At 39.8% G+C, this 23,477-nt stretch overlaps 1 long non-coding RNA gene across 2 annotated transcripts in view; it reads right to left on the reverse strand.

Moving 5' to 3' along the window:
• The window catches only part of LOC111870396, a 400,443-nt gene that overhangs the window by 235,863 nt on the left and 141,103 nt on the right, over positions 1-23,477 (reverse strand). Inside the window, exon 3 of one of the 2 annotated variants that reach the window (XR_002843844.2) lies at positions 5,323-5,401. This is a non-coding gene — a long non-coding RNA (uncharacterized LOC111870396). Of the gene's footprint in view, positions 1-350; positions 1,518-5,322; positions 5,402-23,477 lie in introns of those variants that run through there. The other variant, XR_004513657.1, reaches the window with a different exon arrangement.

Consider the following 23,477-nt stretch of genomic DNA (forward strand, 5'->3'; position numbering starts at 1 on the left):
TCCTAGCTTGTTTACATTCACTTTCACTTACATTTTTAATTTCAGAATGGGAACATGAGCCAATGTATCACTTTTTATTGTAATTGTTTTTCCTGTACTCCGGTGTTTATATCCCACATACGAGAAATACACACATAAAACTACAAATGGACGAGAACAGAGTCTATTCTATGATCATAGCTTTATATTAATAAAACAACAATAAATTTAAGAGCTGTTAAATTCACGTAACGCTTTTGTAATGAAAACAATAGCAGGGAACATATAATACCCAACCGGATGTGAATATGTACAACCACTGCGAGGTACCTATTATATCTCTTACAACAAATAACGTATTCTGAACTTACCATGGGAGAAGGACAGATATGTGGTACGTGAGAAGCTTCTGGTATTTGTTACTGTTATCGTACAGTCCAAAAATCGTATGACGTTTCTGCAATAGGCTTTCATTCGCTTTACGCTTTTGTCGTCTGCACTAATATTTCGTGCAAGTCTTCTATTTTTCCCTTACATACTTCAAACTATAGTCACTTTGTTGATTATTCACAACTTGATGATGGAAACATATCACATCACAACGTTCTGTTTGTAAAAAAGTTGAAAAGGAAACCAGGCAGTAGCTGATAAAGAGAACATGAACGTTATTTTTCCTTTCTGTGCCTATCACACTAAACTTCAAAGAGATTAATCAACTGTTGAATAACTGATTAGTTTCTGCACATTAATCATATGTATTTATGCTTAGATGCAATTTTGCCTTTGTACATAAAGCGGCTTAATTCCTTTATAAGGAAACATGTTTCTTCTTTGAAGATGCTGGAAGGATTAGGCTGAAAGGATGGAGTGAGGTTGTCACAATTCAGTCACTTTGTCGAGTCTCCGTTTAAGAATTGATCCAGACTATGACGAATGGGACTAAATTTAATAGAAGCCCTTTGTCTGATGCTACGTTGAGAGAAGGTTTTACTAAAACAAGTTGGGTATTATTTTATAAAGACGAGACAGACAGGTTGAATGATGTAATAGCTTCATTTTGTTTAAGTTCTTCGAGAAGGAATTCCATCGATACGAAATTGATCGATAAAATCTTTTAGTATCGAATTGGAACAAGCCTTGAATTTCTTATGTAAGTCCTTTCAAAATTGTTAAACACATTACACAATAAATTACAAATTAACTTGAAGATATGTTAATTCTGATGACGAAGAATTTTCAGTTCGTGCCTTGAAGAATATATAAGAGAAATTAGTTGGTTTAATCACTGTCGTAGACCAACTGCTACGAATTATACAACAAATCTATTTTACACATTACTAACCTAGAAATGTTTCTACACTGTTCCAGTCATAGATACAAAGTTACATATCGACAACTGTTATCAAATTACCACTACACGAACGAGAGGAAAAACAGAAAAAGATTAACAACTTATCTTGATGGTGTAAAAATGTTTACCGGTCAGCGGTGGCGGGGTAATATGACACGAACGAGACGCGAACCGGAGCGAAACGTCCCGCCAGGAATCCTAGAGTTCTCTCCCGTCAGATTTTCCTCTGGATCCCCTCCCCTACCAGGCTCCTGGCTGTTTCAGTCCTCCCCTCTACTTTCCCCTCACTCAGTAATTCCAAAATTTGCTAGCTGCCGCGCATATCAGCTTCACAGGGAGAGAGAGAGACAGGAAGAGCCGGTTCAAGGGAGAGTGGATCGATCACAAACACTGACATCTACTGGTGAAACACTGAAGTTAACTGAAGACGACAGCAACCGCGGACCTGATAACACAGAGGGTGAAATTTTGCGGATTGAATGTCATCACAATTTACGATTAAGTCACAAAATATTGTAACATGTATACCCGTTGCTAAGTAATGACTCTGTAAACAACGCTCGTTGCTAGGCAACAGATTCCTAACTCGCCAATGGACTGGTTCTAAAGCGGTGTTTCCTGAGCCGTCCACGCCGATGGCTGCTCACGCAACAACGAATACAGCAGTAGAGGTACGGTATTTTCTGTGCGGTACGTGCCTAGATGTTATAAGGAGGAAACTTAGTGCAGTGCAGTTGATTACAGTGGAATGAAGTAAGTTGCTGAGTGATTTAGTGAGTTAGAGGACGCTGCAGGTCAGTCCTTTTGAACTATTGCTGTTAGAAGCTAGTAGCTGAGGCACAGGGATAGTTCGGGAACCCAGACTAAGGGAAACGTCCAATGTAAAGCCGCTACCGGGCAACGACTGTTGAAGACACAAGAGACTGAGAAGACTTAGTGTTTGCTGTAGTGAATTCTAGAGTGTTTGTGTTAGCGAAAGCGCTATAGTTTTATGTAGTTACGATCCATAAGTGGTCAATAAATCCAGTTACCAATTCAAACCCGTCCACACTCACTCATACACGTAACAATATGATATTTCGTGTAGCAAAGATTCATATTGTGGTCTCCTTGGTTATGAAATCTCAAAATAAAAACATATATATATAAAGAATTTTAGTAGAAACCCAGAAGTAGATGGGATAAAATTGAAATATTTTAAAGAAGGAGGAGAATAGGGTGTGGACTGGATTTATCTATTAAGGAGCCAGTGGCGGGCTCTTGCGGACATGGTTATGAACATTCGTGTTTGATAAAATGTCTGAAAATTCTTGACTGTAAGATAAACTAGTAGCTTGTTAAGCAGGACTATATTACACTGCGTAGGCAGTATGGTAGGTTGGTACAACTGTTTCGGGGTGGGGGGGACATTGCTACCTATATACTGAATACGCTGCCAATCATCTCAAAATTTGGTACCCACCTACCGGGCTACGGGGTACAACAACGTAGAAAATCACAATATAAAATTCAACAAATAAATACCATAAGGTTTAGCCGTTTCAGGTCCTGCTTTGGGTTCAGATATAACTACGGTAACTTCTCGAAATCCACCAGAAAATCTAGCGATTAAAATGTAGGAGAGGCCTATCTTATGGGTTATAAGATCGTGTAGTATGCTGAAAGACAACCGACGTTTCGGAGGAATATTTCTCCAATATCAGGATCGACGAATAAGGCAAGCAAGAAACCAGCATGGAACGAACTTTGCTGCCTACTTCTTGCTCCTTTCTTGCTTGCTTTTCTCTTCAACCCTGAAAATGGAAGAGATATTTTTATCGGAAAGGCCTGTTGACTGTCAACGGACTACATGGCGTATGTCCGAGAAGACAGAACTGTTCGTAACCACCGCTGTGAGAACCTCAATTCCTGCAATTAAAATATAAATAAACTGCGTAAGTACGTGCATAAATGAATAAAAAAAACAGACCTTAGTAAACGAACTACCCGCAAATCTCTTATTCACATGGAGTGCCCTTCAATTCGGTCCGATATGAGGAAAATCACATTTGAGTGTAGTGCAGGGCTGAGCTGACATTTTGGAAATTTAATTAAATTCAATTCACGTATACCGACCGAGCGACCGCCGCTTGTCGGCGAAGTTAGTACCAACTTTAGCGGGCAGAGAGTGTGGCGTGGTCAGCGCAACGAATCCCCAAGGCCGTTAATTTCGGTTTTCCAGACCGGAACCGATACTTTTCCATTCAAGCAGCTCCTGAATTATCCTTACGAGACTGAGTGGCCCCCGTTCCAGACCCACTACTTCTCAGAAAATCTGGTAGAGCCGGGAATCGAACCCGGACTTCTGGATCTGTAGGCAGGAACTATGACCACTAGAACACAGAGGCTGACAATAATAATAATAATAATAATAATAATAATAATAATTCAATTTATGTTTATTTAAGTGCAAACTTAAGAGCCCAGAAGCCTATTACAAGGAGCACGAGTAAGAAGAATGAAGTAGCAACTAAACACTTACAAACCAAACACAAAACAACTTAGTTTATATATTTATATTAGTAGTAAAACAACAATAATAATTCAATTAAATATCGAAAATAATAATAATTCAATTCTTTATTATTTATGTGCTGAACCAACAGCCACAAGGCCAATTACAGACTCAACATAATAATAATAAAAGTAAAAAAGTAAAAAGTAAAGCTATCCCTGTACCAGGCCATGAAGGCCCATAGGGTTGTGAGACGTTGAGGCTCCCACATTTTCTAGACAATCGGCTCAAAGATGGCGGCAAGGTTGTCAGCATTACGCGCCGGCCGCGCTTTACTCCCCAGGAAAATCATTTTTTAATTAATTCCTGGTACTCATTTCTGATAGAGGCTGAGTAAACCCCAGGGCCTATCCAATGACCTCATCGGAACTTGAACCCGCGACCTTCCGGCTTGTAGCATAGTACCTTAACCACTACGCTACCGCGTACCCCATAATAATAATAATTCAATTTTACCAAGTCACCAGCTCAAAGGCTAATGTTAATATCATTTAATAATAATAACAATAATAATAATGCCATTCTTTGTTATTTTGGCGCCGAGTAAACAATCACAAGACCAATTACAGCCTCATCATACTGCACATATAGGTAATTACATAATGGGCAAACACAACAACAAATTACAAGCAAACGCTGGAGAGAGAAAACACATTAATAGAGAGAAAGTGAACAAACAAAAACAAATGATAATAATAAACTGGACTGAATGCGAAATCACGTGGACCTCAAGATGTGAATTCTATAATTCAACACAAAAATTCTTTCTCCTGAACTTATAAATATGAACATGATTAGATATCAGGTTTTCATATCCTGGAGACTTTCGATTGTGACCCCTAGATTGTGACGCAGTACATATGTGTATAAAGGTACCAACATATCCAAGAAACCTGCTGATCTCTGTTAGAGCTGAGGTTCTCACAACGATGATTATAAATAATACTATCTTCTGAGTTGTGCTACTGCAAAAATGGAAGTAGTAAATTCCTCTTAAACATCGATAAACTTCCACCTGACCACATGGCGGTACATCCCAGAAGATGAGATGCACCCTGCTGCGTCTGTTTCTACCCTGCTGATGTGCCAAGCTTCTGTGCAACAATGGTAACAATGCATATGGCTACTATGTGACGTAATCCAGAAGACAACAATTCAAACCTGAAGGGGGGGGGGTAAAGTAAGATGTAGAATCACCCTATAATTATCAAGGACAGAAGCATACGTAGAAACACATTAATCGTGTCATAGACCATCATTAGCGCTCTTTATGATGTAAATAGTCATTGTTTATAGAGAGCAACATAGGAAACACATAAATAAAATCTGCGGGTAAAATACAGAAAACTTTAACGTTAAAGCGGGCCGTGCTATATCCTCAACTTTTAATAATATACTCTAGATAGAGGGTAGCTGTATGGTTTGAGATGCTCCTTACCTGAGTTTAGTAGTGTATTCATCAGATTTCCATTGCTGAGGTCCCGGGTTCAATCCCAACATGGCCCAGGTTGGAATTCCTGTGGAAAAAATAATATTAAGATGCATGTCTCTCTGAGTAATTTGATTTCTTCTGCTAATTATCAATCCAGGAAAGCTCCCCGTCTATCATTCAACCCCATCAGTAGAGGGTGGTACAATAAATTTCTTTGATAGGGGGTACCAACGGATTCAATCTCGTCCCTCTTCTCTCACTTTAACAGTGTAGAATTTTATTAGAGAAAAATTTTGTTCACCAGGTCAACAAATTTAAATACAGGATACACATTTTAATTAAGAAATAATTGTGAAACAGAAAATATAGAACTTAAATTCATTTGATATGATATTTAAGTAAGCTTTGGGTGCTAGACTTAAAAAAAAAGGTAAAGCTAAACTATATGTGTAACAGGCCGCGATGGCCCATAGAATTGTAAGAAGTCGAGGTTCCCAAATTTTCTAGACAGTCAGCTCACGGATGGCGGTAAGTTTGTCAGCCTTACGCGCCGGCAGCCCTTTACTCCCAAAGAAGATTCCTGGTACTCATTTCTGTCGACGGTTGAGTCGATCCCAGGGCCATAGTGTGGCTGAAAGGATTAGGTAATTTGAAAAATCCAATGCCTTCATCGGGAATCGAACCAGCGACCTTCTGACTTGAAAGTTAGAAAAGCTGCATTATTAAAATTTTATAAATTCATGCCCGTATAAAATTTACTACACAGGAGTGGAAATTTGATAGTAAAGGATGAATATGAAAGTAAAATTTCTGCCGATAGAAGTTTTATGCCTAAGAAAAGTGACAGAATATACATAATTAGAACCCCGAGGAATATACTCGCATGATACCAAAGAATGATAAGAAAACCTTTGTCGTAATTCGTCAAAATAAACAGCTACAGAAATAAAGTGAGACACGAAGTACAAAGAATAGGAACAAAACCGTAACTAAGATGTAAAGGACTCGACCTTCTAAACTAACGAATTGACAAACTGTGCTTGCAGCAAACATTGACGCATAATTCATGAGAGTAGGATAATAACAATAGAAATGTTTTAATGTTGTTCATCTACAGGCTAGTACAATGATATTTTGACGTATTTGCACTATGCAGGACACCCCCTCCCCCGCCAGCGATGACATAATAGCTTAGCGCTGCCGCTGCTACGGTAACAGGCCAGTAAACGCTCGACCCCCTCCTCCGCGGTGACGTAATAGCACTTCCCACTGTGACGTAGCACGGGACACCGCTGTTGACACAGGCAACAGAGATCGGTATAAAAAGCCGGCTGAGCAGTATGTGAGAGAGTGTGTGATCAGGAGTGACACAGTGCGAATCGTGAAGTCGCCGAGTGCAGAAGAAGTCTAGCAGTCGCGGAGAGCAGTGAATGTAATTGTGATATTGCCGATGACAGTAATTGTAATTGTGAATTGTGTGAGTGTAAGAGCGAGTGTTCAATAAATTCGCTATCTTCAAGACGGCGTAAAGTTATTTGTCGCGTGTCACACACTCAACACGTGACAATATATTAATCTGTCGCACAGGGATGAGGTGACAGGAGGTTGGAGAAAACTGCGTAATGAGGAGCTTCACAAATCTTACTCTTCTTCAAGTATAAGTAGAATAATCAAATCAATGAGGATGAGGTGAGCAGGGCAAGTAGCACGAATAGAATTTTGGTGGGAAATTCAGAAGGAAAAAAACAGTAGGAATACCAAGACGTATGTGGGTGAATTATATTAGAATGGATCTTAGAGAGATAGGATGGGCTAGTATGAATTGGATTGATCTTGCTGAGGATAGGAACCAGTGGAGGATCCTCGTGAATACAGTAATGAACTTTCTGGTTCCATACAATGTTAAGAATTTCTTCAGTAGCTGCACAAATGGCGGCTTCTCAAGAAAGGTTCAGCTCTTCGGAATTAGTTAGATAGTTGTCTTTCTTACTCCACAAAGTTTCATGTTCTGTACGCGCAGATATGCCGCACCGATCGTCTTCAGTTCCTTCGAGTTTATGTGTAAAGACAATTAAGCACTGTTACTTTTGATCGGGGAAATTGAGGATCTATAAATTCAGACCAAGCTCTACCAGGGATCAGAAAGTTTTCTTACACTTCAGAGGAACCTCTAACTAGATTATGCTAATGGAAAATTCCCGCTCACATTCCAGTCTCCAAATTTCTCTATCCATTAACAGTTTCAAGCGAAGTACAGTGTTCTTTCACCCTCAGGAAAGAGAGAGCAGGTTCCTCCGAAACACTGGTACTCATCTACGAAAATAAAGGGCGTCACAGCTTGCTAATATCTCCCACGTATGCTCGAACCTCCAAGTTGTATAACATCAGTTGAATTTCAACGGTCTATACGGAGTTATATCCCAAGAATATAGAACTCTTCCTTTAGAGATAATATTGTCAATAAAAGATTATAAACACGAAAATATAGCTCAGGATACTAGAAATATATGTTTAAGAAGGGACAGACAACATTTGAGATATTTCTTTGTTTTCATTCAACGTCTTTATTGTTTCGCAGTATATTTCACAAACAGCATTTCTGAATATGCGGCTCGTATATTCTGTCACGGAAGAGGGTGGGTATATTGTTTTATGTACTTTGAGAATTATTCAGAATATTGTTATTTACCTTCAGAAACTTGACGTATTTATGGAAGGTTTGGATGTAAGTAGAATACAAAATGTCACATTACTTCTCCATGGCATAATGTGAAACCATAACATATGAATGGACTTCAATATTACGCATCGCTTCTCGCGAAGAAATGGTATGTACAGCGTGCAACTACTGAAAAGCAGCAGTGGAAGTAACGTTATTGCACTTCCAAAGTTATTTGAAAGGAATATTATTAAGATGAACGTAATGTGAAAGTTGCTTCAATATTTTTTATATTCTTGCAGAGTGACTGATAAAGTCAAATTAACCTAATTAATATTTGAAGTTTTCACGGCGGTGACTATGAAGAATGCCGTCTTCTGGGATGTGGAGCCGTGTATATCTTGTGTGAACCGACGTTTCGGGGGAAAGTATCGCCTCAATTTTTATGGTAGAAAAATGTCCGATCGAGGAACCAGCGAACTGCAATCACCTGCTCACGCTCATCCCTCGCTCGCGGACTTTTCTGCCATGAAGATGGAGGCAATACGTTCCTCTGAAACGTGGGTTCACACAAGATCTACACGGCTCCATATCCCTGAAGATGGCATTCCTTATTTTAATTAAATAAACTTAAACATCTTTTAAAATTAAATGTAAATATGTACAGTATATGTGTGAGCCGGGATAGCTCAGTCGGTAAAGAGACGGGCTACAAGCTGGACAGCGGGGATTCGGTTCCCGGCAGAGGCAACAAATTTTTCTCTGCTCTGCAGCGTCGAGACACCCTCTGGGGCCAATCAAGCCTCATAGCCATTGAGTAGCAGGGGCTCTTTCCCCGGGGTAAACGGCCGGGGCCCGGGGAGAGAAGGTAACAAATCGTGTCCATCCAGTGCCTAGGTCAAAAAAGATGGAGCTATACCTCCACTCCCGAAGCGTTTCCATAGCTCAGTACTTCATGAATTAAGCACAAAGACAGATATAGCTTTTTGCGTTTGTAAGCCGTAATGTAGTTGGTTGAGGCACTATGCTATGCTATGCTATGCTATTCAGCCTTCTTTTGTTAAGGATGAGTGTTCACAGCATCGTTTTCTAATGGGGCCCATACACGTACGAGTCTGGCTCGCGAGTCCGGTTCGGCGAGCTTGACTCGGGAACCGGGCTCGAATTAATTTCACCACAAATCCAAGAGCTGATTCATAACTCTGCGACCCACACATGGACGAGTTTGGCTCACTGGAACCCGAACCGATTCGGACTCGCGAGCCAGACTCGTACGTGTATGGGTCCCTTAACAATGGACGTCCTATTGTGCCATGAGTTTGTTTGGTGCAGACCGCATAGAAAATACAGTTTCCCCTATATTCAATTTCTTTATTAAAACCGTCACAACACAACTATAATTAGGTCAGTGCCTAGTTTTGCCCTTCTACATGTTTCGGCTCTTAAAAGGCATCATCAGGCAAATACATGGCTAATATATTCCCTTATATTGTTGTCACGTTCTTAAGTGGGGGTGTTTACCGGCTGTCGCATAGAAACGGCAGTTCTTCTATTGTTGGCTATATTCGTTGCCGTGAGAATGTTCACGGATATGCCTCTATTGTTATAGAAACGGCCCATATGTCACAATATCTCATCTTGTCAGATTTCAGACGGATTTTTGTAAATTAATTTTATATTATTACTTTGTCCTCAATTCTATTATCGATTGAGGAGTCCTATAGGACTTACTTCCAAATCAATTGCCTTCCTATAGTATAGTTTTTCTCCACATTTACAAACTCCTTTTTTTTTCTTGTGGTGGGGTGAGACTGAGTCCACTTGGTACGTCGCCCACTAACTGGCCTATTGTACCAGCCCCGGATGGTAGATGATGATGGAGCAGTCGGTGGAATGCGAATTGGGAAGGGAAACCGAAACACTCGGGGAAACGCTCAGTGCCACTTTGTCCTCCACAAATCCCACATGACCTGACCAGGGCTGAAACCCGGGCCGCTGCCGTGGGAAACCAGAGACTAACCACCTGAGCTATGGTATAGCCATTCCCAAACTTTACTAATTTCTACATACATAATAAGTTAATCAGTGAGGTACATCGTCTAATTTCAGTGATTTACGTAACAGGTCCAGCTTCTGCTGATGGACATCTGTATAACCTCCAAAGGTTGGTATGACCTAAATCGTTAAGGTAGGTATGACCACCCTTCTTTACTAGGACCATATCGATTATCGTTATGGCGGTATGTCGAAGTCCACCTCACCATCTCCGTCTACGACCACCTACTTTGCATATCAAAGGCTCTAACGAATACAATAGGAATTGTGGTGGCACGGAGACGGAAGACGCGGAGCTGTGTACGTGAGCGCGGATCTTCACAGCCTCTGCCTCATGTTGCAACACAGGCGACAAACACACCATCTAAAGCAATAACATTTCGAATGAAGCCCTCTCTCACATGTAGCGAATAAAATGGAATTCGATGTTCTTTATTCGGTGAGTGTGGAGAGTTGTCTGATCGGACGTGACGCTGTGCAGTTTGCTAGTTGAAAGATGTGTCTTAAGAACGTGCTGCCTACATCTTCAGGGTTGAACAAGGAAGAAGCTAACAGTGGTCACAGTCTCGCTCTGTTTAATCTTTGAGCCTGAATATGGAGATAAAACGTTCTTCTGAAACGTCCATAACCTCATATTCTACTTTATACCGTGTCACATTCTAGAGGACAATCTTGTTGCAAATGGTATTCCTTGCAGAATTGATATATTTATTTGTAATTTTTTTACAGTGGTAATTATAAGGATTATTGTGTGGTTGTGACGCTATGTAGTTTCTTCGATGTTAAGGAAAAATTCGGAGGAATCCCTCTGAATATGGAGGCAGCAGTTTTTTTTCCGAAAAGTCGTCTGGCTATTGATAATATCGTAAAATAATCAACAAAAATATTTTTAACAGTGTATGATGTATGAAATTTGAGGGCAGAGGTGACGTATACCACGAACAGGAGGATAGAAATTCCCCTGAGACACCGGTAATCATTTACAGACTATATGGAATCGTAACACAGAATGCGAAAAGCCTGAGGTCTGCAGTGTCTTCCTCTACATTCTCTTGTAATATTCCCTGACGAAAGTATCTCTGATCTAGTTTTTATGAAAAAGAAAAATGAATTTAATTACATATTTACCACTATATTACAAAATTTAGTACAAAATTTCACCAAAATCCGTCGCCCGGTTTCGAGATGAAACATGGGAATGAACGGATATTATATATCTAACTTCAGGGGTTGTGTAAAGAACATACACTTACTTAGCAATAAGCTGTAGAAAGTGTAGGTCGAATATATCATTTGAAAAGTGATTAATTTACCTAATGAAACAGATAAACTTATAGCATTTGATATACAGGTTAATTTACAAGTCCCTACGGAATTTCCGAAGTCGGTAGCGCAACAACCAAGACAGACACAACAGAAAGGAACATATCGATAGGCAGAGAATCTCTCCAAGTACTTCGGTTACTTGCAGATTTTACCACCAGAGGGAAGTTGTGACGAAACATGGCGAGGATAGGGGATAAGAAAGCGTTCTATTTTGTTTCTCTGAATTTGCCAAAACTGAGTCAATTGTGAAGGAGTAACGGAGGTTTCTGAACAAGTACCACACAGAACCACCTACGGACAAAACAATTCGGGATTGGTACAGGAAATTCCAGCAGAGTGGCTGCCTATACGCTGCGAAACGAACAATTAGTGTTTTGTTTGTAGCATGCCAGTGGGGTCAGATACTAGTCAGGTCTATACACCGACACCGAAGGTTTATCTGGAAACAGGACCGAATGGACAGGCTGAATAGGAACTAAAAATGAACTGCAAAGTGTCATCTGAGTTGGGAGTCTGAATTACCTTAATCTGAATACGTCTGTCCATATATCTCTGTGTACGGCGTATTTGTATGAGTCTGAGCAAATGAAAAATAAAAGAGAGGCATTCCGAAGAAGATGCATGCGGCAGAACTGAATGGGAAAGGAAAGAAATGATGAAATTCGAGGCAGAGAAAGGAAGCGAATAATAATTCTCTCTACTCTTCTTTGTGAGATATAAGGAAACTTTGTTGCGAAAAGTTTTAGGGAAGCAAAGTAATGTACGCAGTCGTTGCCTGTGTAAGAGTTGATCTCCATAAAGCTGAAATTGCGTAACTTCCATCCCAGACAGGCAGTCCCAGAAGAGTGTTGCGGTAGAATGCAAGGAGAAGCTTTGCCTAAAAGTATGCAGGAACCTGTTCCTAGGTTAACTGATATAAAAATGAAACCGTATCTCATTTTCTCCAGGTTCAACGACAAATTTGGGCGTAGTTTGTACAGTTATTTTACATAATTCCCGTTTCTAGATCTCAATTCCTTCCTATACTTGTTATTTTCATTTTATTCATTTATATTTTACTCAGTACTTTACGACTAATAAGACTGTGACTCCCACAAAATACATTCGACTAACAATACAACAGCAGTGTTTCCTTTGTGTCCGTCCTCCTTGCGCATGCGCAATGACATAACACCACAACAGTGCTTGTGCTTTCTATAGTCCAGCCAGGACGCCAATGGATTGGCTGGATAGCGATCACGTGACATTTGTTACCTGTGGTGCGTGCCTGAGCCGTGCCTATATAAGGAAAACAGCTTGAAGGAACTGCAGGCAAGTGAATGCGAATACAATGGCATACTACAGTTCAGTCGGGAGAACTGGACCGGCAGTTGAGCTGAGAATTCAGACCAGTCATACAGTAAATTTGAGAGAGGGAATTAACATTGGAGAATTGGGTCGACGCATATTTTATAGTGATTTGAAAAGAGTTTTTGTGTTGAGATCCGTTGCCAGGAAACGACTAATGGAAACTTGAGAATCCTAGTGCGTGTGCAACGGTGAACTGGAAAGTGTGTAAATCAGCGATAGCGCTGTGTTGAGTGTAATTAAGAGAGACTGTAGGCCGCGCCATAGCTCAAGATATTAGTCGCTGGCTTCCCACCGCGGCGGCACGGGTTCGATCCCGGGTCTGGTCAAGTGGGATTTGTGGTGGACAAAGTGGCGCTGGGGCAGGTTTTCTCCGAGTACTTCGTTTTCCCTTGCCAATCTTCATTCCACCAATTGCTCCACAATCACCCTCACCTATCATCTGGGGCTTGGAAAAATAAGCCAGAAGTGGCCGCAGTACAAGGGACTTAGTCTCACCCACTAGCATTAAAAAAAAGAGAGATTGTAACCAAACTGCCAATAAATCCAATCATCCAATCCAGAACCCCCGTTATTAGTCGCGGATCCCCGGACAAGTGACAATATTGTGACACGTATACCCATTACAGGAAACGAGTTGAACACGTTTCCTTGGAAACGAAAGTGAAATATTTATGTAGATTCTTGGAAACTAGGGCGTTGCTGTGGAATTAACAGGGATGTCTATGGATACGAGAATTCAACAGACATTTTCCTAGGATACCGCCACGCAATATAAGCGGCCTTTCAGGTAAGAAGTGAAGGATTCGTAAATCAGAAAGCAGACGTAAACAAACTGGAAACCAAGTGAGTCGAAGTCGAAGACAGACTGGAAAGGAAAACAATCGTACTCCAACCAGAATGAAGTGGGTCCTAGGCAGTCAATTATTCTGAGTTACTGTAATTGATCGTGATTAAGAGTGACTGTAAGCTCAAGCGGTTAGTCACTGGCTTCCCACCTTGGCGACCCGGGTTCGATCCCGGGTCTGGTCAAATGGTATTTGTGGCGGACAAGTGGAACTGGGGCAGGTTTTCTCCGAGTACTTCGGTTTCCCTGCCAATCCTCATTCCGCCAAATTCTCCATCATCATAATCATCCGGGGCAGGTACAATAGGCCAATCAGTGGCCGCTGTGCCGAGTGGACCCAGCTGGACTCCACGCCCCACTAAGCGAATTAAAAAATATTAAGAGTGATTGATTATAAAATAAGGCGTTAATAAATCCAATCATCCAAACCAAAACCCGTTATTATTGGTCACGGAACCATAAACATGTGACAATATTTTATTGTCAATATATCCGTCAGCAATAATGGTAGACATATTTGAGTGTTGCTAATTACCCGAAACGGAAAGACTACTACCCACATACACCATTTTTTAAATTCCTCTTTACACTAAGATCGTTTAATTTTCTAAGAGGAGAAGATTTCCATTACTGTCGGTTGGATAATTTCTCCTTTCTCCTTATTCTCCTTCTTCCTCTCTTTTCAGATGGCGGTCTAATCGCTGAAGCAGTCCCCTTTTAGTCTGTTCTATAACCTTAATTATCCCCCTATCAACGTCTCATTTCCTTTTTAACTGGCTTCTTTTCTCGCGTTGGAGAGTTAAATAACTGCGCTGAGGCAGGAGGAATCTAGCTCAACCCCAAAGCCTCCTTAAGTAATCGTTTGGCTTAATAACTTAGCCTCTTAGGCGATTGCATGCTTCACATTTTCTTCTTCTTTGGGAAAAAATGAATATCGATTTACGCAGAAAGAAATAGCCAAAGCATTGAAATTTTAAGATTCCGTTGAGAAATACGAGCTCTTATGAAAACAAAGTTTTTTTTTTCGGAATTATCGATTCTCTTTTGGAACAGCTGGTGATGGTGGTGGTGACTGTGGAGGCAGTAGTAGTAGTAGTAGTAGTAGTAGTAGTAGTAGTAGTTCAGGTACTTTAGTACTGTCACGTGTATGAGTGACTATAGACGGGGTTTGGATTGGAATTAGGATTTATTGAGCTCTTATAAAACGTAACGAAAAGTAATTATACCGCTATCGCTAATTCATGCACATGTCTTCTCACTACAGCACGTACTAAATATTCTAAGTCTGCTGTTTCTGGTTTGCATAAAATTTAGGAATATTCTTGAGTAGCTGAGCGACTGGCGGTAACCGAAGAAGTGGGGGAGATTGGAGGAAAGGTGCCGCAGTCTGACTGAAGTATTATCCTTGATATTCGCTTCAGGGACCTAGGGACACCGCAAGGAACTTCAGCCCAGAGAACAGGTGCCCCGCCAAGATTTGTACCAAATCATCCCCCCCCCCCACATACGAGTCAGGAGTCGCCACCAAGACCCTACATATGGATCGCATCATTAGGGAGGTCATCGAGATTGAACTCCATCCCTACAAAATAAACAGGGAGGTGGGGTTTTGTCTCAGCAAGTCATGGAAGCGTCTCATCTATTCCCTCAAGAAACCCTAGGGACATGACGCCGGATCCACAAGGCCACGGAAGTCCATGCCCGACTCGCATAGCAACCCCCAAGCTTAAGGGTTAATACACTACCATTAGCCTTGCCTTTCTCTCATGACACAATATTCTATACCTGCTCTAGCCTGCTACCTTCTGGCCCTCCTCCCCAGACCTTTCCCCTCTCGTCTCTACTGATTTCCCATGTAGCCCCTATCCCTTCCTTCTCTGCTCTATGCAGCTGGGTTTATTCTCGACATTAGTCTATTTGCACCAGCTCACACCGGTTCTTCGCTTGGGAATTTTCTTCTTTTTTCTTCTTCCCTGAAGATGGAGGCGATAGTTTCTCCGAAACGTCGGTTAACACAATACCTACACGGTGCCACATCCCAGAGGACTGCTCACTTCATGTGTCTCCTTAACTCCTGAAAACCGAAATAGTGACACGGCCTATCCGAGGCCTGGTAAACTCCTTCCCGCTGCAAAGCATACACACGCAACAATGGAAGTGTTGGACGGGGAATTTCCTATCTGGTGGGTGTTGCATAAAGCCATCAATATGTAAAGAAAGCAAGTAGGGCAGAGTAGTGAGTGGAATTATTTCTGTTCTTGTGTGTGTCTGTGTGTGTGCGCGCATGTGTATGGAGGTTAAGGGTCAGTTAGCGAGTTAGTGCCCACTGTTGTTACCAGCTGTGGGGGGAAAGAGACCTGTAATAGTCGGACCCTCCTCTCATCGAACAGAAGTCCCCATTTCAAAGTAGGCAAAATTCTTAGAAATATCGTCATATGCCCAGACGGTAGACACCAAAATTGACTGTGCTGACGAAACCATCACGAATATATTCGACAGAACGACAGACTGACAAAGGAAATTAGACAATTCATTATCCTCATAGTATTTTTATCATACATGAACATGTAAAATATGAACAAAGGTTAAAAAATGGAAACAAATATACTCGTATGTTGCTATTATTTTTAAAAGGGTTATTTTTATTTCAGTTCCGAGATATTATCTCTATAAAAATATTTGAAACGGAAACTACAGAATTACCTTTATTAAGGGATTTAACACAGAAAGGAAACGTAAGAACTGTTTAATTACCGATCTCTCGGTTTGAAATTAAAATGCCACGTTCTTTGTAAATTTCATCATCTGTTTGTCATACATTTCTGCATTTAAAGGTGAAAAGCGAGCATTACATAAAAGACGTGAACGCTCATTTATTTCAACCTTGAACTGGCTTTCAGAACGCCCATGCACCCTCGTTTATAGGGACAGTGTGATAACTAGGGCTCTTTATCAACTTAGAATACTCCAACCTACGAAACATCGCAAGTTGTTTTGAAGTTATATAATTAGTTTATTAATTAATCGAAGATCCTAGAGATGGCAGGGAAGAGAAGGAAACTAGTAAGGCTTGAAATGATGTCATTAGCGCATGCGCTGTGCTCCTATGTGGAGAAAGCTCCGGGTCTTGATGTAACACAGGTTATTTGGTTGAAAGATCAAACTGTTTCCGTATTAATTGGCAAGAAGATGTGAATTTCTTACAACATCAGTTCTTCAGTGTTCAAAAATTTGAGAAGCACTTTCACAGAGTTAGTTTACACAGTGCCATAGCGCATAGGTAACTCGGTGGAACTGTGAAACTTAGAGTCAGTAGTCACTCAACTAGACAAGAAATTCTCGTCCATCCGTGCAATAACTAAGTAAGTTGACTTAAGCAGTAAAGCTGTTGACTTACACTTGTGAGGTGATTGGTTCAATATTCAGCCGGGACACCAAATAACTACCATCAGAAGTTTTCTTACTTTTCTTCTGCCACTAAAGGGAAATTCTGGCATATTGTCTAAAATTAGGAGAAGATCACTTCCTTCTACATTCTTTTCAATTCATTTCTTTTCATCATCCTAAAATCTACCGTAGCCTACGTAGTATGAACTACAGAGAGCGAGAGACAACAACTCTGTCTTCTGGAACATAGCGTCATGTAGTCCGCTAAAATTCAGAGGACCTTTCGGAGGAACAAATCACTTCATTTTTCAGGATCGAAGAGTAAGTCGAACAAGAAACCAATGTGAAGGCTAGCGGCAAGCAGAGCTGTGAGGATCTCAAATCCTACATCTACAAATAAATAAGTTAAAAAAGTAGACCTTTCAAAACGTATACATATTTCCATGTATATTATTTGAGAAATATCCTGTCTGAGGGTCTCAAAGCGGTTACTGTGAAGATTACTGTCTTAAGAGATATAACATCTTTTAGTCTGGCGTATATTAATGGACATTTCGGAGGAAAGTATTGCCTCCAATTTCAGGGTCGAAAGATAAGCCATGCAAATGACAAGCAAGAAGAAATCAGTCTGATTTTACCGGTTCTCACGGTCTCTTCGCTTGCAGATTTCATATATTTTTTCTTCTACCTTGAAGATGGAGGTGATACGTTCCTCCGAAACGTCGGTTAACACCACATATACACGGTGCCAAATCCCAGAAGACTGCTTTCTTCAAGAAGAACTCAGTGTTAAACTCCTGCTTGTCTTTCTCTTCGACCTTGAAGATGGAGGTAGTAAGTTCCTTCTACATGTCTTGGAACTTTTATGATACTACACGGTGTTACGTCTCAGAACATGATACATTTAACAGAAACCCTTTTACAAAAGCAAGAGGGGAATTATTACAACAGTAACTTTAGTGCGCAAACCTCGACTATAAACAGCTGCCTACGTAAATATTACAGAAATTAAAATTATATTATATTTCTATATTAAAGTACCGTATCGTACATGTATTTTTCATTATACACATTCTGAAAAGAGATTACTTTAGAGTCCTAAACTGAAATCGGAGTATAATATTAAAACTGATACAGAACATGATGTTATGGATTAGGTATAGGACCAGTCGCTGACTCATGTTAACACTGAACCCAGTATCTTCGTTATAAGTATAAAGCGGAACACTTCTTAGACCAGCTGAGCGACAATTAGTTTCTCAGTGATAATTATATTCCATGTAGTGTTCTGTGTTTTGTACAACGGACTACACGGCCTTATATCCCAGAAGATAGAACTCTTCATAACCACTACTGTAGACCTATTGCTATATAATGACTCTGGAAACAACGCCCGCTGCTAGGCAACAGATTCCTAATAATCAGCAATTGAACAGCAACAAAGGAACGGTGTTTTCTGTGTCGTCCTTTCCAAGATGTTACAAGCACGAAAATAAGTAAGATAGTTAATGCAGTGCAAGGAACTGAAGAGTCTGCTGATGATAACGAGCAGCCACAGAACTGCGGTTCAGTCGTTGTTAGCCGTTGCTTTTAGAAGCTGATAGCTAAGGCATGGAGATAATTCGGGAACCCAGAGTATGGGGAATATCAACCATTGGAAGCCATTACCAAGCAACGACTCGTGAAGACATAGAAGGCCGAAAAGACTTATTGGATGCTGCAGTGAACTGCTGATTATGTGAACTAGCAACAACGCTATATTTACATGTAGTTACGATCTATAAGCGGTCAATGAATCAAATTACCAATCTAAACCCCGTCTGTAGTCACTCATACACGTGATGATGTATATTCCATGGATTCAGTACTTCTTGGAAAAGGTGAATACTTTTAGAGATAATTAAGAAATTAAATTATGTAAATATATACATATGTATATTATCTCACTGCCGCTCCCCCCTTGTTCACCTGCGTCCCAAGGGCCTGGAAACCACAGGACTGCTATGGTCATATAGGACTGTCTACTAATAACACACATAAAACCAAAATATACGTATTTTCACTTGACTTAAACTTTCTTAATGACATTTCCTCCCAAACAGATGTTCTAGTTCCTCCACTGTACCTCAGTGGTTCTGGTTTCCAGCGACTGTAATTCCCTCCACTTAATTTATACACACAAACACTATATAAACTACCGTAAGCGTGAGATTTATGATTGTAACTGCAATTTCAGGTTACCATAGCAACGAATTATCAAGCGTTATCTCGTTGTGCGAATGTTAGTTACGTAGAAAGTTACGAGCACAATTTGCTTCTGTGTACCTCGACTATACTGCGAGTCTTCATATTACTTTGGCGTGAATATTTGTAATGTACCATACCATACAGGGGACACGGTTTAATATTGTTTATTTGTGCGTGCCATTCGTGGGAGATGGCGTTGTCTGCCTCAATAGAACTGGAAATGAATGCGGAAGAATATAAGAGCTCAAACATGCTTTGACGCATGTTTTATGTTAGTGTCTCATTGGGATATTCTTCTACATTAAGGACTGGGACATGTTACTCCGAAACGTCGGTTGAATTTTACCGGATTAGATCGACATTGTACATAAGGATGTATAACTCTTTATGGTTACCGCTGTGAGAACCTAAAATCCAAGAAGAGAAAAAATATGTTGCATTCAAAACAAGGCCGAAGTGTCATTGCCTTGTTACTGCACACATAACATGCTTGAATAATATGAAGACACTACAAATGGAGCAAAGCCATTTCCAAATTTCTCTGCCGTGACGTAAGTTAAGAGGGTTGAGCGTTAGCCGTGTTTTGAAAGAGTAGGAAGGCTACACTGAAAAAAATATATCTGGGTGGGTCTGCTCAGGCACTGCCTGCTCTGTTGTAACATTCACGATTTCATATTCATTCCTTAACATGAAAAAAAAAATCGTTTAAAATAATGTGTTACCAGAAGAGATACACGTTTCTTCCTTTCATTTTCCGACAACACCGCAATTTTCACTTCATCACGTGTCATGGTTCGGTGTTTTCAATTTTCCATACAGTCAGTAGCGGGAGGCTACAGCTACAGCCCCCTGTTCCTCTGTTTTCAGTTACGGCATGAGCAATGAGCCAGAACACTGTCTGATTAATTTTCAACGTGTGATCCAACCAGCAGAAATACTGTAGCTGGTTGGGTGACAACGATAATTGGCCTACGTTGAGCAGAAACATTTAGATCTTGATATACCAACTGACCATTCCGTTGTATAGATGTTGCCCCAATTAAACTGGAATATCTCCTAAGAAGTCTACTTTCTTGAGTAAATATTCATTCCTTGTCTTGTAGAGATCTACAATAAAAGTCGTGAATATTTACTCGTCATATCACTGCAAATAAATTAATATCTTAAAAAATAATATTTATTTTTTGATAATTAAATTCATATTATTAGATTCTACTTGCTTAACCCTTTGATTCCTACTTATCAATTAGATCGGCTTAATTAATTAATGCATTAATCACGTCATATCAGAAGAGAAAAGTTCTTTTTAATTCAATCATTATAACATTTCTCTCAATAGACAGTATCAAGAGTGACATATCAGATATTAGAAGGAAGAAAAAGCTTTCACATGAAATATATGTGTTGTCGCTTGAAGGTCATTTAAGGAAATTATTCCGTCTATAGATTTTCCATGCAGCCATAGTTATCTCCAAATCACCTTGACATTTTTAATGGGTAGTTGTGTAGTGGGGCTTGATGTTTAAAACTTTAAATCACTTTTAAATATTTCCATGCATGCTGCCACTTGGCCTTCCAAGTGGATTCATTACTTCATAATTTCAAATTAAAATTTTGATTTGTTAAAACAATCAGGCAGAACAATTCTTTCCGTTCCAAAAATGTATGTAAAAATGATAGGGTTATATAAAATTCAAAATAATTCTTATCAGAGAGAAAATGGACTTTAAATACAATGTAAATATTGGAAAAAGCGTGAATCTCTGGATAATTATGAGACTATTAAATTGAAGTTCTTGTGGAAATATATTGAAATAGTATAGTTATAAAATGATTAAAATTTTTACGATCCTTTTTTGTGTAATTTTGGTTTTCTTGCTGTGTGCAATTCAAAAAGTACAATCCCAAAAATTGATAAATTTTAACAGATGATATGAGAATCCTTAATCACAGAGCCAATGCCACTCTTCACAATTACTTATGCAGTGAAATACGTTGACATCCTTTTAGAGAAAACTTATTTGTTTGTGAAATCCTCATACAAACAGATACAATTGTTAATTATTAAGTGAACATAATTATTATGATCGAAATGTGTATAGTAGAAAGTAAAATTCGTTGATAGTGAGTCAGCAATTTCATGTAGTAGCATGGTCCATATTTCAGACCCGGCTTCGTCTTCCACTCTAAAGAGAGACACAGCACATTCCTCCGAAACGTCGATTAACATATATCAGACAACACGACATCACCTCCCTCACAGTCTCTGCTGTGAGAACTCAAGTGTAACAATATAATTAAGGATATGATGAAGTTTACTGGAATGGCCTCTTCTATGTTCTACTGTTCACTGCAGAAGGAACGAAAGAAGTTGGTATGTAGGGGAATAGAATTTGCATCTTTGTCTCTGACAGCAAAAATGACATGCGATAAATGAAGTATAGGAAGACTTAGATATGGTATGTGTGGTGTGGTGTGGTGTGGTGTGGTGACAGGGTAGGGGTGGAGAGGAAGAGTGTGAGAGGGGGTTAAGTCTGGAGAACCTTGGGGGAATATCTTTCTGGTGAGAGTTTGGAATTTCCGATACCACAGTTCAGTCTTGTATCGTTCTGTGTGTGTGTGTTTGTGTGTGGGTGAGAAGAGAGCAGAGCTGAGCACGAACGCAGGGTCTCGGTACCCTACACACGATCATGGCTCACAGAATCAAATGTTAATGCTATATGAATATAACCCGAATTATAATGTGAGTAGACTTTAAGGTTTTCATGGCAGACAAATATATGACAAAATTCTAATTAAACAAAAACATTCAGAATAGCCACAAAACAATAAAATCATAGGACGAACACGTGCATGGCAATTTGTCAAGGGCGTCCAAATTAGCTAAAAAATCTAGAATAAATCAGACACAACTATATAACAAAAGCAGAACAACATTGCATTGGAGAAAACTGCATAACGAGGAGCTTCAAAACTTGTGCTCTTGATGAAGTGAAGGAGGATGAGATTGGCAGGGTATGTAGCACGAATGGGAGATGAATGGGGAAATCAGGAGCGAGATCAATAGGAAGAACAAGACGTTGGTGGGTGGATAATATTAAAATGAAACTTAAAGAGATAGGATGGAGTGGCATGAACTGGATTTATCTAGCTGAGAACAACGAACAGTCGAGGGCTCTTGTGGGCACAGTAATGAAGCCTCGGGTGCCAGATAATGTTTGGAATCTCCTAAGTAGCTGCACAACTGTCGACTTCTCAAGAAGAGCTAAGCTCCATGAAGTTAGTTCGTTAGTTAGTTAATTTGTTTGTTAGTTATTTCATAGTTTGTACTCTTCGCCAAGTGTAATTAGAGAGATCAAGTCAAGGAAGATGAGTTTGGCATGACATGTAGCATGAAAAAGGAGGAAGGGAATTCATATAGGAATTTTGTGGGAAAGACAGAAGAAAAGAAACCACCAGGAAGACCTAGAAGTAGGCGGGAGGACAAAAATAAAATGGATCTTTGAGAGATAACTTATGGTGGTATGAACTGAATCGATTTGGTTCGGAAGAGGAACCACTGGCTGGCTCTTGTGGACACGGGAATGAATATTCGGGTTCCATATAACACTGGGTAATCCTTCAGTATCTGAGCGACAAGCGGTTTCTGACGAAGGTCTCAGTTGGTCAGTTGGTCAGTCAGTTATGTAGTTTGTAACTCGCCTATTATAGAACAGTATTTAAATTTTATATACCTCTCATTAAAATCGGTAAGAATTGTCATCTGAGTTTATTAATTACTATTTCACTCTATTTCTTACCATCCGTTCTCATTTACCTCTATAGAGTATATCTAAGTATATATTCATATTTCTAACCATTTTATTTCATTAATAACATTTTGTATTTTAGCGTCATGTTGCACTGATTCGTATTCATAATGTGTATATATTAACCGTCTTTTAGTGCATACAATTTCACTTGTCACTTTACACTACATGTTTCGGCATCATTCTGCCATCCTCAGGTGTATTACTCACTTTAAACCTGCCATCGAGTGTCGATTTATAAAATGATATAAAATGTGCGTTCGTCGTTGTTCAATAATATATTTATATATTAAAACGTGTTAAGATCTATCATCTTACATGTCGTATATCAAACTCGTGTGTAACGCCATTCATCCGCTATGGGAGTCGTTCTTCTTATGTTTTAATTGTGTATATATTGTGTCTTATGGTGTGTCTTTCTTATGTGGCTGTGTGCGTTGTATTGCTGGACGTATGTGTGTGTGTTCATTAACAGAACCCATTA

This window comes from Cryptotermes secundus, unplaced genomic scaffold (genome assembly GCF_002891405.2).
Source record: "Cryptotermes secundus unplaced genomic scaffold, Csec_1.0 scaffold1065, whole genome shotgun sequence".
Lineage (NCBI taxonomy): Eukaryota > Metazoa > Arthropoda > Insecta > Blattodea > Kalotermitidae > Cryptotermes > Cryptotermes secundus.